General features: G+C 41.9%; 1 long non-coding RNA gene across 5 annotated transcripts in view; it reads left to right on the top strand.

Annotated features, from left to right (window-relative positions):
- Positions 1 to 4,500: 4,500 nt before the first annotated feature.
- The window catches only part of LOC139039871 (uncharacterized), a 112,098-nt gene continuing 100,399 nt past the window's right edge, over positions 4,501 to 16,199 (top strand). For 3 of the 5 annotated variants that reach the window (XR_011493084.1, XR_011493083.1, XR_011493085.1), the window contains exon 1: positions 4,501 to 5,228. This is a non-coding gene — a long non-coding RNA (uncharacterized lncRNA). The remainder of the gene's footprint in view (positions 5,229 to 16,199) is intronic. The other 2 variants (XR_011493082.1, XR_011493086.1) reach the window with 1 other exon arrangement.

Raw genomic sequence — 16,199 nt, forward strand, 5'->3', positions numbered from 1 at the left:
TCCTGGTTTCCATTTTACCCTCTCCCATTCATTCAAGGAAGGTGACTAAATCAGAGGATGTTTGGGTTCAGAGAAGGAGAGGGCACGGTCATGCTGAGCCCATGCCGTGTTGAGACAGACTGTGGCTGTGGAGTGTTACAGTTCATCTTTCTTTTGACTGTACTGGCCTGATTCTGTGACAGCCCAGAACCCAGGCTTCTAGCCCCACTGGGTTTTCCTTTTATTCGGTCCAGTCCGAGCTGCCCTGACTGAGCTAGAGGGAAGGACGGCTTGCCTTTTCCTCGACTCTTGCCTAGCTTTGAGGAAGAGATGTTTGCTGGCTTCAAAAGACTTCTTGGATACCAAATGCTCAACAAAAATAGGAGGATAATCTCCTTGTGTCTTCTGTTTAAAGAGGAAAGAAACATTAACTCATACAAAGTAGTTTAAAAATAGCATTTGATGTGGCCAATTGGGAGTGTTTAATAGGATCACAAATTATCCTACAGGCACATACAACTGAGAGGATCTGTGCATTCACTGACATGCCTGACCTTAAAAGTGGTTAAATCTATCGAGTACCTACTATGCGTCAGTACAAAATATACATTAACTCATTATGTCTTATAAACAACTCAATAAGACAGAAGTTATTACTAATGTCTTCATTTTAAAGGTGTAGGAATTAAGGTACAAAGAGATGTAGTGTGCTGCCCGAAGTCAAACAGCTAGCAAGTGCCAGAACTAGGAATTAAGACCAAAGTTTCTGTCCTTTCCACTCAGACGTTCCACAACCTCAAATGAGGGAGTGGTCCTTATTCCCTCAGGAGGCCCCATACTTGCTCCCCTGAGTGAGAAGGGTGAGCCCTGACCTCAGCAATTGCTGTCGCCTGACCTCACTGAATTCACATGCCAGCTTTCTTCGTTTTCCTTTAGGGGTGGGACATGTGTCTATCTGAAATAAAGCTCACAAAACTCCCCCGAGCTCAATAATAGCTGGTCTCTATCTTCTCTCAGGAAAGAAACTGATGATCAATACCTACACAGGGGGGCATCTTTCCGGGTTTAGAGGAGGGCAAGGGAAAGACAGGGTGAGGATATGCTTCCATGAACACGTCCGTCATGGCTACATCTCCACACAGCCATCCTCGAGAGACAACGTGAGGGTGTCTGGTCGGTGCCTGTGGACTGCAGTGCTGGATAACTGGTGAATGCTCTCCTGAGTGGGAGACGGCTCTGTTCCATGTGGAGGGGCCTTCAGAGGGGTTCAGGACTTGGGCAGGATTGTCCAAATGCGTGGATTATTGACTCTTTCTTATCCAGCTCTCAAGGAGCACGTTAGTAAGAACTTCTCTCTCAATTCTTATTTAATTCTCCACCTCCTCTCCTAGATTATTGTCATGTAGCCAAGGCAACATAACTTGACGTTCTCACTTTATCCTCTCTCTTTGATCCGGGCTGTCTGACCTCTTCTGTTCAGTCTCCCTAAGAGAATTAACTATTTTAATTACTATTAAAATAGTTGATAGTTGAAACAGAAAGTTGGGAAAGCCAGTCAAATAATCTTCAGGAAAGGATGGCTCTTCTCATCAGACTGATTCATGAGTGAGGGAGGCTATTAACTCCGAGAATCTACCTGGGAGAACAAAAGTGACCAAAGAGATGGCTAGGTTGGGGAATAAAAGATAGAAGATGCAAAAAATTTGGCACAGTTCCCAGCTCAGAGAACAGACTGAACAAACGTTGTCTTTCCCCGCAAAGTCCTACTTCACAGAGTTTATAAAAATATTAAAAGAGATGTTACGTATTGAAATGTTTTCTAAAAAGTAAACCATGATATAAATAGACATTCTTAATATGTATGTTGCTTAAACTTGACCCATGGCCTCTCCTTGTTGCAGTCACCCACCAATCCCTCAGGTTACTTCTCCTCAGTCCTCAAGGTTTCAGGTCACGCTGTCCTACTTTACCCCATCACAATTATCGTAGTCCGATTAGCCACATCGACGATCCTTTCAGGACCTTCGCCTCTTGGTTCCTTGACTTCTTCCCTCCAATCGTCTTACCCTCTGCCTCAACCTCTCTATAGTCTCCATTGTAACCATCCTGCCACTACCTCCTCCCTTTCCAGGTTGCTTCATTTGGTGTCCCTCATCCAACAATCCATTGACTCACTAGGATCCAATGTCTATCAACCCTTCATGCTCTCACTTACCCAGATTAACTTCCACAGCAAACCATTTCAATCTGTCTCTGGGACATTCATTCAAACCTTTGTCTCTCTCTTATTTTCTTGAGTTCTTGGCACCTCCCAACCCTGGTTAATCTGACAGTCAGCCTCCTTCCTGTCCACACCTCCACCCAGGTTCTTAACTACTGCACTATGCTGCCGTATCAGTTCCTAAATGTGTTAGCTCTTCTTTTTTTTTTTTTTTAAAGATTGGCACCTGAGCTAACAATTGTTGCCAATCTTCTTTTTTTCCCCCTGCTTTTTCTCCCCCAATGCCCCCAGTATTTAGTTGTATATTTTCAGTTGTGGGATGCCGTCTCAACGTGGCCTGATGAGTGGTGCCATGTCCACGCCCGGGATCAGAACCAGTGAAACCCTGGGCTGCCGAAGGCGGAGTGTGCGAACTTAACCACTCGGCCACGTGGCTGACCCCCAGCTCTTCTTTATATCGGTTATCCCCAGGAAGGCTGTGAAAGGGGTGAGAGGAATACATGACTTAGTAACATTTAAGGAACCAATTACAGGGTTGCATTCGTGACAGACTGCCCAGCAAGCATGTTAACTTTATGATCTCATTACCGCCTTTCTGTGGGAGAGGAAGGGGTCACCCAGCTGTCTCCAAGTGGTCAGTTGTGAATCCTAATTTGGGTGACTCCAGGGCGTTAGCTGCCACCATGCTGTTTCCTCTGAGGCTTACAGGTGGGGGCGGGAGGAGAACATTCCAGGCAGGGGAACCATATCTGAAGGGTCTGACAGGAGAAAGAGCCTTGTGTGCTGTGTTTCAGGAAGGGAAAGGAGGACCTTGTGACTGAAGAGCCAGAGGGAGAAGGAAGAGAGAGATATCGCTATGTGGGTGTGAATCACCCCTGCGAGCATCACAGGCCATGGTCAGAAATTTAGACTTCTTTCTATGTGTGATGGAAAATCATTAGATAGACTCAAATGAAATTTTAAACTGATTAGTCTGGCTGCCCTGTGAGGAAATGATTTACAAGGACAAAAGGAGATTTTAAACAGCAATGAGAAGGTTATTATAGGAAGCCAGGTGAAAAATGATGACACTCAGACTGGGGTGATGAGTAAAGGGATGGAGAAAAATGGACCGAGTTGTCGTCTATTTCAGAGGCAGAAAGGTCCAGACTTTTGTGATAGATTGGCTGTAGGGAGTGTGAGAGAGAGAAAGGATTCAAGAATAATTCCCAGGGTTTTGGTTTATGCAGGTGGGAGGTGTCATTTACAGGGATGTGAAGACTGGGAGCCAAGCAAACATTGGGGAGGAGGACGCACGATCAGGATTGGGTTTAGTTGTGTTAAGTTGGAGAAACCTACAGGATATGCAAATGATATCAGTTGGGGTTGCACCTATGAGACTGGAACCGAGAGAGCTGGTTTGTCTGGAAATAGGAAGGTAGGCATTGTTGGGATATAGAAGGAACTTAAAGCCACAGGAGAGAGTGAGATAACTTAGGAAGAGAATTTTAGAAAGACCTCGGAGCCCAGGACTAAGCATGATGAACATCCATGTTGAAAGGTTAAATGTAGTAACAACAGGCACAGAGAAAGCATGAGTGGAAGGATAGCCTGCAGAATCTGCTTAAGTTACTGGAGAGAACACATGGTGGCCTTTAGGCTTCCGTTTGAGAAGAACAGAAAGACACATGCTTACTGAAGTCCTAGCTTTCTTCTAATACCATTCCGCGACATTCCTCCACATCCCCTCGGCCTGACTCCATGTTCAGTTGACAGATACGCTTTTAGATACTTCGTCTAGGAAAGAGAAGGCTGAGTTGCTGGGGCAAAGGGGTGGAGAACAGCAATCTAAAAATTGTCAAAAAGATCAAAAGCAATCGTGGATATTTTCCATTATCCTTCTGTGCCCTAGTTTCCTATTTTTGCTTTCAGAAAAATATGATTTCTAAGACTTTTTCTTTTCTCAATTCAAAAAGGAAAAACAGAGAGAGAAAAAAGGGGAGACTAGAAGAGAGAAGTTCAGCTAAATGATAATTTCCTTACTAGATTATATGTATTTTAAGCATAATTCATATCAAATCAAGAAGATTGGCTTTGCCACTGTTACTAATTTGTTGAATATTATTGGTACACACATTGCACTGAAAATCATTTCTGGGATACGTATAATTCTCAAATAAAATTACAGGAAAGCTAACAGCCTCTGGGAGCTGTTTGGAAGTGCTGGAAGAAGATGTGTCCTTCAGTAATGTAAACTGAACTCAATGTAATGCGGTACACTGACGGTCCCAACGAGTCGGCAAGTATTCCCTGTCCTTCAGTGACCTTCCTTCTCTGTTTCCCTACATCTCTCTGGAGGGATATCTGATTAATAATGAGGAGCTGGAGATTTCTCTGGGCCTGGGAATGGAGCCAGTAGTTTCCTATCCAGGGTTGTCATTGAGATCGTCTGGGATCTGCAAAGGAAGAAAATAGGAGGAAGAGCAAGAAAGTGGAGCATCAGTGGCTGGAGTCTCCGGCAAATTGCTGAAGAGCTTCTGTTCTTCGTTTGCTTACGTTCTGGATCGGGTGTGGACCTTCGGCAGCGTCGTCAGATACAAAGGGGCCAGGGACAGACTGAAGAGAAATCCTTGTTGTCTTTCTGTTTGGAGGTATTTTGTTGTTGTTTGCTTTTTCCAGAACTTTTGTTTCCATTTAGGCCTTGTGGTGACCCCTAATGATCTCGCCCCAGTATTCCCCTCCTTGCATCGTTTCCTCCCACGTTGGGTCAGGATTTCTCTGTGTGACCAATAGAGTACAGCAGTGTTGGTTGTAAAAGGCACTGTACTTCTACCTTGCTCTGTGTTTTGGATGGATCACCGATGGAAGCTGGCTGCCATGATGTGAAGACTCTTGAGCAGCTCTATGAAGACGTCTTGGTGGAGGGGGACTGAGAGCTCCAGCCAGGGACTAGGTAAAGCAGATGCTCCATTCCCTTCAGATGATTGCAGCCACGGCCAGCTCCTGATGCAACCTCATGGAGAGGCTCTGAGTCAGAACACCCACCCTGGTAAGCTGCTCCCAGATTCCTGACTCTCAGGAAATCAGTGACAGAATAAATGTTTGTTGTTTTAAGCTGTTAAGTTGTAGGCGGAACTTGTAAGCGTCAATGGACAGCTAATGCAAGCCTTTTGTCTCAAAGCTGGAAATAGGTCTTGGCATCTTTTGCCCCAGGCTTGACCTTGAAGAAGCATGCAGCAGATGAAGAAAGTGTAAGGTAACAGTTGCTGGAGTTAGACACTTAGAGGTAAATCAACTCTAGGGACTAAGAAAAATTTCATCTAAGTAAGCAGAATTCCAAGAATGGAGAGCATCCAACAGGTAGCAGAGGGCATCCGATGCATCAGGCAGCAGCGGGGGACTGTCAGGGAAGTTCAAGGTCAGGGGCACACTTATAGGCAGACTGAGTGACAATTCAGAGTGTATCAGCAGGCAGTGCTCTCACAACCAGGAAGGCAGCACTAGGGAAGACCCTTAGCAGGTGAAGACCCCAGACCGAAGCTGGACACAAGGAAAGAGTGAAGACAGGGTGGTCAAGATGAGGCTCAGGTACAAGGAATGGTACAAGGATCCAGGGATGAAAACTGGTCTACAAAGTGGGGTCAGAACTCAGAAATAAGTCCAGCTGTTAGAAAAGGCTCATGAGGTCAGAACTCAGGGGAGGGGCTGACTTGTGGCTGAATCCCTCAGTAGTCAGCTGGAGCTCCTATGAAACGGATGAATCCACCTGCCGAATGTCTGTAGTGGTCACTGAGCCTAAGACAGAGACAGGTCTGCAGGTGGGCATCCAGGTCTGCGTGGGAGACAGGGTTGGAGGAACAGAACTCTAAGGAGAGTCTATGAGCTTAGATTGTTTCTTTGACTCATACCTATAGCTGACAACAGCTGGGCCTTCTTTTCCTATTCTATCCATAAGGATGTAAGAACAGAATCTCAAATTTCTCGTTTCACCCAAAGTAGAATTGCTTCCGCTTCAATATTTGCTGGACAATTTCCGGCAGTTTGAAGTTTTTTCCCATTTCTTTTCTTTTTCTTTCTTTCTTTTGGCCATTCATTATCCACGGGAACTACAGAGTGATAATAATCTTCACATTTGTAGAAGCATTTTAGAATTTTCAAAGTACTTACATCTAATTTATTGCACTCAAGTACTCTAAGGGGAGGCAGGGTGACTATTATTAACCCAGGTCACAGATGAGGAAACTGACATTCAGGTGTTAGACAACTTGCCTGAAGTCACTTGGCTGGTGAGTAGAAGTGCCAGAACAGAAATGCAAGTTCTCCAATTTCCAATCTAGTGTTTAAATGTCTTACGGCTTCTTCAAATCTACACAAGACATAAATCAATCATTAAAAATGTTTAAGTTTAGTATTTTGGGAGAGAATTTATTTTGTTTTCCCTAATCATTACATTAATCATCTCATCCAGAAACCAAGTCCAGCTAATGACCCTTAGATATTGAGCTACGTGATTCTGGCCTCCATAGGTTCTGGCCTCTGATTCCTGGAGGAAGTGGTCCAGAATCATTAAATACAAATACTAGTCCTCATTTTCAACCTAAGACTCTGTGTAACACTCTTATTGTGGCAATGACAGAAAAAATAAGGAAAAGCCAAGTAGAAAGTATAGCCTTAAACTATGTAGGTTCATTGCATATTGAAGGTTGAACACCTGCTTCACTCTCTCTCCACCTGCCCATCTGTCTATTTCTCTCGCTCTCATATATATATAATATTGTATTCATGTAATATATATTCATATATATTTAGATATATATTTATGTATTTATCAAAATGTTACTTCTTCTTGTATCCTTTTGATGAACTTGAATTGCTATGAGAAAACTTTGAAACTGTTTGTCACAAGTAGATATCTGTATCCTATCTACACGGGGAAACTGGAAAGAGAGAGTGAGAACCATTGCAATAATACCTCAAGGTATCTGGATAGAAACAGTGTGTAGACCCGTGCTGATTATAATGCTGGGGAGGCTACAGATCACTCCCGGTGAACATCTGGTTGTGCACCGAGACTTGGGTATTTTTCCCAGAGGAAACTGGAAGGAGACTCAGTAACTTTCACAGAGCCATCCTTGAAGTAATAACTGTCCCAGATTCCATAGCATCATTTACCAGAGCAGCCTCTGTAATAAAATTTTACTGAAGTTGTTTACAGAAACTAGAAAATATATACAAAACGAAGTTTTACCATTTTAACCAGTTTTAAGTGTACAATTCAGTGGCATTAAGTACATTCACATTGTTGTGCAACCATTACCCTCATCCACCTCGAGAACCTTTTCATTATCCAATATGGAAACCCTGTGCCAATTAAGCAATGACCCCCCATTCTTCCCTCCCCCAGCTCCTAGGAACCACTATTCTATTCCTGTCTCTATGAATTTGACTAGTCTGGGAGCTCATATACAATTATTTGTCTTTTGTGTCTTGCCTTATTTCATTTAGTATAACATCTTCAAGGTTCATCTGTGTCGTCGCTTATATCAGGATTTTATTTCTTTTTAAGGCTGAATAGTATTCTATTGTATGTATATGCCCATTTTGTTTATCCATTTATCCATAGATGGACACTTGGGTTGTTTTCACCTTCTGGCTATTATGAATAATACTCCCATGAACTTGGTATAAAAATATCTGTTGTAGTCCCTGCTTTCAATTCTTTTGTGTTTATACCTAAGAGTGGAATTGCTGGGCCAAATGGTAATTCTATGTTTATTTTTTTGAGGAACCACCATACTCTTTTCGTGCATCATTTTACGTTCCCACCAGCAGCGCACAAGCCTTTCCATTTCTCTACAACATGCCAACACTCGTCTGGAGATCAGTGCCCTTATAAAGGAGCTCCAGAGAGCTTGCTCACCCCTTCCACCATGCGAGGACATGGTGAGAAGACATTTGTCTGTGAACCAGGCAGCAGGCATCACCAGATGCCAAATCTGCCAGCACCTTCTTCTCGGACTTCCCAGCCTCAAGAACCGTGAGAAATAAATTTCTGTTGTTCATAAGCCACCAGTCCACGGTATTGTTGCAGCAGCCCAGACTGACTATGACAGTGGACTTCGTCAGGGCATGGCTGGTCCCCCATTGCTGCAGCCCTCTCGTCCTCATAGCCACAAACACTCGATGTCCATCAGCAGGCACAGCAGCCCCCCAGAGGAGAGACTGCTCGCCCTGGCACACAGGGCTCACTCCTACGAGAGTTTGCACCTGAGACCTGGGGAAGACTGAGGCAGGCCTTTCTCTTAACTCCCACGGCACGTTGGGCGCCTCTAACAGAGCTTTTTCTGTTGTAATCTTTTACCATAAGTGTCTTTGCCCTAATAGATTTTTAGCACATTTGAGTGCAAGAATAATTCCTTTTTTCCTTTTGTGCCTCTTGAATTGAGCATAGTGCCTAGACTAGGATAGCATCTCAGTAAATAGTTGGTATATTTCAAATACATATATATATATACACATACACAAGTATGTACGCACATAGGCACACACCCCACATATACATATGTATGCATGCATCACATTTGTTTGAATTGAGTATATATATATACATTCAGCTTTGCTTCTATTCCTCTGGAGGAAGAGAGGGTGGTTTTTAGTAGTCAGCTATGAGTCTCAGCTACCCTTTGATCCCAGGTGCAATTTCCATCTTGTGTTTTAATTCTGATGACTAGAATCTCATTTTGATTTCTGTGCTCAGACCTTGCTTTTTTGGCAAAGTTTACTGTCCTCCTCTGATGAGTCCTGAGTCCTAGTGTCTTTCTCGTCGTGACTTCATGAGGCTCAGTGTCCAGTGCCTGGACTCTGGCCAGCAGTGAGCAGACTGCCCAGTGCTGCCTTCCTGCCGACCTGCCATATAAACCCCAGCTCCTGGTTTGTTTCTCACTGTGTCCTCTCGGCCGCTAGGACACTCTACAGCTTATGTTGAACTTTCCAGATATTATCTGCAGTTGTGGACCTGTGATCTGCACTCCACATCCACCTGCCAGACTGGACCTCCTCTCATACCTGGGACTGTCCTTCCACTGCCCGCAAAGACATAATCTGAGCTCTAGCTGGCTGCATGCCCTGTAACAGAAACCTGGCAATTGCAGTGGCTCTTAAAAATTTAAGGGTCATGGATCCATTCTGAGTGGCTGATGGATCCTCTCTGCAGAAAAAAATGTACGTAAATATACATAAAATTTTCCATCTAATTTTAAGCCATAATGGACTTTTGAACTGAAGATCCAGTGACCAGGCAGATCCAGGGTGGGTCAGACACAGGAGAAGTAGGGCAGCCCCTAAAACCATCACGATGGTGGGCCCCAACTGCCACCTCAATTGTGGTTCCTACTAGACGAGAAATATCAAAGACTTTAGTTTGCAATGGAGGACTGCTGGCCCTGGGTAGCAATTATTCAGTAGGGCAGGACTCCATTTACAAGTGACTTCTTTTATATGTATAAAAGGTATTTTCAAAAATCACAGTCTCTAAAGTGGTGTCATGAATAGCCTGCAATGTTATGATTACTGAACAAGAAAAAGGACTCTGTTCTATCTGTCAGCAGGGGACGATTGCCACCTTCCGCTTAATGACTTCAGTGTTGAAAAGAAGCGTGGGCAAAGTGAAAAACCCACAGTCTAAGCTTTTAAACACGTATCAATAGTTAGGAGTTAATGGAGAAGGAAAAAAGGGGAATTTGAATGATTTTGGGCAGAGTCTGCTTCAGATTTTTTTTAACGTCAGTTTTGTGAGTGATTATGAAGATGGAGCTAGGGAAAAAAGCAAAATCAAAAAGAATGTTTGGAACTCATTGCTGTTAAAAGGAGAAAAGAAGACTCAGCAGAGGTTTGAACTGAAGTTTCCGGATCATTCTTTCTTACACAGAGGTTAATCAGCTGTGGAGAAACAATTCTGAGGTGAATTTGGCGAAGGCTTTTCGATGTTTTGTGGATTTGTAGTGAAGACTAAGCCCACAGAGTATATATAATATGCGTATGTCAATATTTCATATTTAGATTTTCTCCTCTTGCAAACTACTGCCTCCATAGTCATGTGATACTAGTACGACCCCAGGAATAGATTACCTATTCTTGTGAAGTAAGTGTCACAGGCTACAGGATAACAATGTTCCCCAAGGGTTAATTTCCTACACAGTTTTAGATAATGAAAAAGAATCTGATTCAGCCATGATAAACTGTTTAATCTTGAAAGGAACAATATTTTTTGGAAATATAAAATGGGAATTAATAGAGAATTTATATTTTCTGTGATAACTTAGGTAAAAGCTATTTCTTGAACGAATTTTGGGGTAATTATTCCCATTTTATTTATAGAAGACCATTATCCAAGATGATTCTAGAATAATTTCTTTTTCAACTTTTTTATATCTGTCACAAGAATCTAGAGCTCAGTTACAGTTATGTTTTCCTTTCTTTAAGTAATGTGAAAATAAATAGATGCTCTTTTCTTGTACATTCCTGCCTTCCTTGCTTAAGAATTCTCATCCTCCAACTTGGAGAAGATAGTCTTCTTTCCCTTTTCCCAAGTAGTTCTCTGGTTTTGCTTATCTCAGCATAAATGTGAGGAGCCCTTGAAGAAAGCAGTTGAAAATGTGGTACGCTCTGCTACCATTCACCGAGCAGTGATGCCCCTGTGCATGAGGCATATGGGAGGATCACACTGCCTAATCTCCTCGCATTCGAGTGGGGCCATGTGACTGGTTCCATCCAGTGGATTGTGGGTCAGTTCCATAGCTAAACATTTGACTGTCAGGGTCAGACACTCCAGAGGACTCTTCTGCTACCACAGTTAACAGTGGAAGCCTGGGTAAAGATGGACCTGCCATCAGTTCAGGTCCTTGAGGGACTAGGATGAGGAGAGCAATGAGCAGAGCCCCTGTCAACTCACAGCAATCATTGGCATAAGCTAGAGAGAAATCTTTGCTGTTTTAACCCCTGACATTTTGGGAGCATTAGCACAATATAACCTCAGCTATTCTAACTAATGCAGAGGGAACAATTAATGATAATCACTACTGATAATTCTAATAAAAATTAATAATAATTCTAATACAAGCTGATATGGATTTGATGTATACCGTGCATCAGATACTTAAAACTACTCTCTTAGGTCATTATTAATATGATTCCTATTTTACAGATGAGGCAAGTGAGACGCTGAGAGATTAAACAACAAGGTTATCCAATTAGAGGTGTTAGAATGAGGATTTGAATCTAAATAGATTTCCTTCCCAGTTTAACGACTAACAAGAGTGACCATCTACTAACTCTCCAACTGTACCATCTAAGATTTCATCAACGTGCCCTGGGGAAAATGATGTTCTTGGCCATAGATCTAGGAGTTCCATCTTTTAGTAGATAATTGTAGATGAGAAATATTTAACTGAGGTTTTCTATTCCCCTATCACACCCATATATAAAGCTTTCAAAATTGAACAAACATTTAAGGAATATCTATTATGAATTAGGCATTTTACTAGGTGTATTTTACTTGTGTTTTTGACTTATTCCTCCTTAAGATCATTTCAATGTATAAAATTATTACCCTTATATTATAGAAAAAGAATTAAGGACCAGGGAAGATATGTAATATGTCCAAGATCACCCGGTTTGTAGACGGCAGAGGAGGAATTCAAATGCTATTCTATCTGACTTGGGATCCCGTGCTTTTTCTATTAGGAGAGAATTTATGCGAATAAACATAGCAAATGGAGCACAGCTCTGTTAAATCGATTCTTTTAGGAGGGCCTGGGCCTTGCAGAAAGTTGGCGTAGGGGCCTGTGAGAACTCCTGCCAGCCCTGGATTCTTGGCAGTCAGAGCCTAGTCACCATGCTGGTTCAGAGCGTGTGCTGTGCTCAGGCCAGTAACCCAGCAGCACTGAACTGGGAAACGACTCTTCGGGCAGCGCTTGAAGGGAGAATGCAGAATGGATTTCCAAATATGCCTGAAATGACACAGCAAAAGCCACAAACATACCATCTGTTATGCCTTTGGGTTATTCTAAGAGTTTCATCTTGAACATCCTAAAATTTCTCCCTTTAGAAGACTATCCATGAGCACCAGGGTTTCAGTCAACTACGACTTCCCAGCTTCCATGCCGCTCTGATGAATGTTTCAGCACGTGATCTGACATCTGCCTTTCATTGGGTCCTTCACCATAGACCTCCCACCTTTGCATTTCCAAACTCCAATTAAAAAATCATTAAATGAACATTTTCATACTTTGCCCCTTTAATAATATTCCTGACTTGTCTATAAAGTTGACGTCATAAGCAACTCTCTGCTAAAATTCAAATTCACATTCAATGTGGATGCAAGATGCCACAGGAGCAGTAGGAAGACAAGAAGAACTTGATTCCTGTTATACCCCGTCTTAAACACATTTGATTTGCCAGCAAATTCCTCAGCAGGCTGGCAGTGCCTTGCTCCAGATGCGATAACGGTATAGTTTATCATAATACAAATAAGTGTCAAGCCCTGCTCTGTGCTTACTCTGGGTTTTGAAGTTTCTTTATGGAATGTTCTGAGTTCCTGACATCTCTCTCCGTGTGAAAAGCTTACTTTTGCTTTTTCACACAGTGCTTGTCAAAGGTTAAGACTAATTATAACCTTGACTCTGTTTTGGAAAGTAAATCAAATCAGAAGTGTTAATGTCTTTTAGATTCCTTCCATGAGTGGCATTCAGAGTCTTCTTGGGTATCTGTAGTTTACAGAGCTGAACTTTCCTATGGCCGAGTCTGAACATTGTTGTAGAGAGATGCGTGTCCAAGAATCTGTGTCTTCTCTCTGTCTGCAGCATCTATCCATCTCCTAAAGCCAGCCCTGGGAATGCTAAAAGGAAACTTTTCCCATCAGACTTCTAGCAGGAAGGAGTTTAGACTGCAATCATCATTTTCTTTTTAAAATTTTTGGTATCACTGATGTTTTTCATGAGTAAAAATGATCAAATGTAACATAAAACATCATAAAGAAAACGAGAAAAGAAAGTTGTGTTAGAATTTTGCCATCTCGTTGTCCTCTGAGATATGAAGCCCACCTGAGAGAAATAACCAAATTTTCTTTGGGTATAATTTCTTGAATTTACACATCTCACATTTGATCTTATTTTTATTTTTTCTTTCTTACCTTGTCCATCTCCCCCCTCCCCCCGCCACACTTGGCAATACAGAAAGTCAAAGTAAAGAAAGAATTTAATTGCAAAATGGCAATTTTAATTTTAATTGCCTTCCTAATAATAACATTTACTCTCCTTAGTATTTTATTTAAAATTAGTCAAACTGTTTTCAAGTGAAAACACATGAGTGCTGAAAAGGTGAATAAAACAAAGTCCTAAACCATTGAAAATTTATTTCAAATTAAAATCTAAATGTGACATTTGACTTCTTGTTCAGTATTTTTTTAAATTTTGTGGAACAACAGTGTCTTTTGAGATTGTAACAAATATGTTTCACCCTCTTCAATCAATCATCATTTCTCCTGCCCCACCGCACACACACACACACACACACACACACACACACTCTTAAAGAGTTTCGTGGTAAATAAATTTGGGAAGCTCCTTCTCTTGGTGATTCATAGTGTGTATAAGCTTATTAAAGCCCCTATAAAGTTCTAAATTAAGTAGACTCTTTGACGTTGTTTAATAGAGCATCATCACCCCAGGAATACTGATTTTATTTTTGAAATCACAGCTTCAGAAATGCTGGACTAGAAATACAGGTAAGAATTAAGCCCCAAATTTGCAGCAACTTAAGTGCCGGCCAAATTGGAACCCTGTACGGGCAGCACATAATTGCAGCAGAGGCGGCAGTCATGGACGTGGGCCAGCCTTTAGTTTGAATCCACCTTGACCCCCTAACAGTGAATGCTCGTGGGCAGATTACCTCACTCCTCTGCAGCTCTGATTCCTCATTTATAAAAACTGAAGATGTTAATATACACCTCCTAGTGTTACGGGGAGGGTCTGGCACATTTTGAGAGACTGAAGATCCTCAAAATAGAAATTCCCCAAGAATACTACTGGAATTTTGGAAGTCTCATTACATAATGTTCTCTTCAGAGATTTAGTGAATGGCTCTAGAAATGTCAACCAAATCAATTTCCTCCTTATTTCTTGGTAATGACAGGTTCACGAGAGTCTTTTTTTCTTTTGGATCAAAGCAGGTAGCCTTCCTGAGTGGCGCTGGCGTGATTTCAGGGCTGGAAGCAAGCATAAACAAGAAATGAGTCAGCTTTTCTCAGCCCGTGAGAATTATCAACACCAACATGATTCTGAAGGCATCAGGGGAAGAAGATGTATCTCTTTATCACGTGTTTATCCTGCTGCTTTTCGTATTAATATTGACTGTGATAATTACCTGCTTTCTTTCTCCCAAATTCACATCACGTATTAATAAGAAGAAAATATAAGTATATTTTTTTCCTTTTCTCATATAAACATACTGATGTATAGAACTATACCATAACATAATGGTCTATGAAGGAAGAGGAGCCCTGGGAATAGATAAAAAAGATAAAAAGTCTATAAAGTAAGAGACATTGTGAAGAGAAAGAGGAAATAATGGCAGTCTCTGCCTTTGAAGTGAATTGACTGCCCTGTCCTTGAGTCGAGAATTTTGTGATATGAGCCAAAGTGGAAATACGGGCTTGGCATGACCCTTGGGTTTTCAGAAGATAGCATCTGAAGCAGGCGAGGATGCAAATACCCTTCCTGACCTTGTATATAGATATCATACAGCATTTTTGGTTCCTGGTACTTCTTTAAGCAGCTTTATCTTAAGAGTGCTTGCCTAGTATTTCAGATACTCTTAGAATCGATAGGAGATTTCCATTTCCACGATGTTATTTTGACTGCTGGGCAGCAACTAGAGAGAAGGAAGAAAAGGAAGGAAGCAGGGAGACCGTTTAGGAGGCTATTGAAATAATCCAGATGAGAGATGACAGCGTCTTGGAATAGAGTGGGGATGGGTAAGAAGTCACCAAATTCTGGGTACATTTTTAAAGCATATCTAGAAGGATTTCTTGGTGGAGTAAATGTGGAAAAGAGAAATGTCAAAGATTTCTCTGAAGTTTTCATTCTGAGCAAAGTGTGTGATGACATAGACTGAGGGACAAGCAGGTTTGGGTGGGGTGGTGAAAATCAGAAGTTCAGCCTTAATCATGTTAGGCTCAAGATGCCTGTTAGACGGCCGTGTAGCCATGCCGAGTAGGTGGCTGGATACAGGACCTGGAATCAAGGGGAGAAGTCCAAGTTGGAAATGTAAAGTTGGAAGTTGTCAGCATAGAGATAGTATTTAAAGCAATACAACTGGATGGAATCATCCATCTAGGGAATACATTTTGATATAAAAGAGAAGAGATCCAAGCAGTGAGTTGTGGATCTCTTCCAAGCTTAGAGGGCTGGAAAATTGGAGAAACCAGCAAAAGTGAGTGAAAAAGAATAATTTGTGAGGTAGTAGGAAAACCAAGATGGGGATGAAGCCCGGTGTAGAAATTGCTCTGAGAAAGAGAGAGAGAGAGAGAGAGAGAAAGCTGACATCTGTAAACTGCATCAAATGCAACTTAAAGGTCAAGGAGATGAGGATTTGGAATTGACCACTGCATTTAGCAACATAGTGACCTTGAGAAGCACAGATAAAAAAGAAATAATAGTAGAGCAAAGTCCAAGCGCCCAAAATGTGGTATAGATCCTGCACTTGAGAACCACCTAGAAAGCATAGATTTTTAGGCCCTAACCCTAGAGAATTAGACCCTGTAAGTCTAGAATGGAGCCATTCTAGAATGAGGCTATTTTTAAAATTTTCCATTTTACTCAGATGATCAGCCAGATTTGGAATCCTCCTGTACCTGACTCCCAGTCAGGAATAGTAATCACAATGAGCAGGACGTCGCATGGAGCAGAAAAGTTGAAGTTGAAAGGCAAAGAAAGTCAGCAATCTTTCTTGCACCTCCTGAGCA

The sequence above is a fragment of the Equus asinus genome, chromosome 12 (assembly GCF_041296235.1).
Source record: "Equus asinus isolate D_3611 breed Donkey chromosome 12, EquAss-T2T_v2, whole genome shotgun sequence".
Lineage (NCBI taxonomy): Eukaryota > Metazoa > Chordata > Mammalia > Perissodactyla > Equidae > Equus > Equus asinus.